The sequence below is a fragment of the Argentina silus genome (assembly GCF_951799395.1).
Source record: "Argentina silus genome assembly, chromosome: 9".
In the NCBI taxonomy this organism is placed as follows: domain Eukaryota; kingdom Metazoa; phylum Chordata; class Actinopteri; order Argentiniformes; family Argentinidae; genus Argentina; species Argentina silus.
Genome location: NC_139663.1, coordinates 10,409,166 through 10,410,244, shown reverse-complemented (window position 1 = coordinate 10,410,244; position 1,079 = coordinate 10,409,166).

Sequence of the window (1,079 nt, the reverse complement as noted above, 5' to 3'; positions counted from 1 at the left end):
GGTAACTGGATGTTTTGCTGTGGGTCTCTATATCTCTGTCCCTCTGTACCGCCTGAAGGACCTTCAGTTATTCTCTCAGGCAATGGTTACATTGAAGCAAGAGAAAGCTCTTCAAACGTTCAAATAATGTGTTTAAGCATCCAACCACATCAAGAGGGAGCCTGAGAAAGCACAGGTCCCAGGCAATCAGAGCCAGGTTTAGAGGAGCAGAGTGAAGCCAAGCTACGTTCCTACATCCATGCCTATTCCTACCATGTGAACTGTGATCCGCGTGCCAATGGGAACACAAACAACATGGTCCTCCGAGATCAAAGGTGACACTTTGCTCGAGAGAGAGAGAGAGAGAGCGCACATCTAAGTGCTTCGGATCGCCATGGTGATACAGTAAATGTCACCAACATTAATGTCACGTTGCCACATTAAAGTGTGACTGGTTGCCTCTATGGAGCAGAACAGAACAGAACAGAACAGAGAAGAGCAGAGTCCTGATGAGACCCAGCTGATAATAAATGAACCTGAAACCTGAGGTAATTACTACCTGCCTGTCAGGAATGTCTCTCTAATGGGCCCTGTGGTTATGCCCGTACCACAGAAGACACATTAGCGTCATAACTGAGTCTTCATCAGACAAACACATCTGTGTGTGTGTGTGTGTGTGTGTGTGTGTGTGTGTGTTTGTGTGTGCGTGTGTGCGTGTGTGTGTGTGTGTGTGTGGGTGTACATGCGCGTGCCTGTGCATGTGTTATTTTGAGTGTGTGTGTGTGCATGCATTTGCTTGAGTAAGAGGAATGTCTCTGGAGAGTGTCTCATGTTTCCATTAATTAGGATAATGGATGATGGAGAGAAGCCCATGGTACACAGAGTATTAGTATGCCTGTGTGAGTTCTGGAGCTACTCCCGAAAGGACCACATCCAATGGAACAGCCCTGAATGCTGATACAGAGTCTCTTGTGACGTCACAGTTCCAATTTTGGCAAGTTGGATGATGTCACTTCTCCTATTTCCAGTCAAGGCCATCCCAATGACTCAGCAATGTCCAATAGTCCAGAAATGTTCCCCGTATTGCATATTACAGGTCC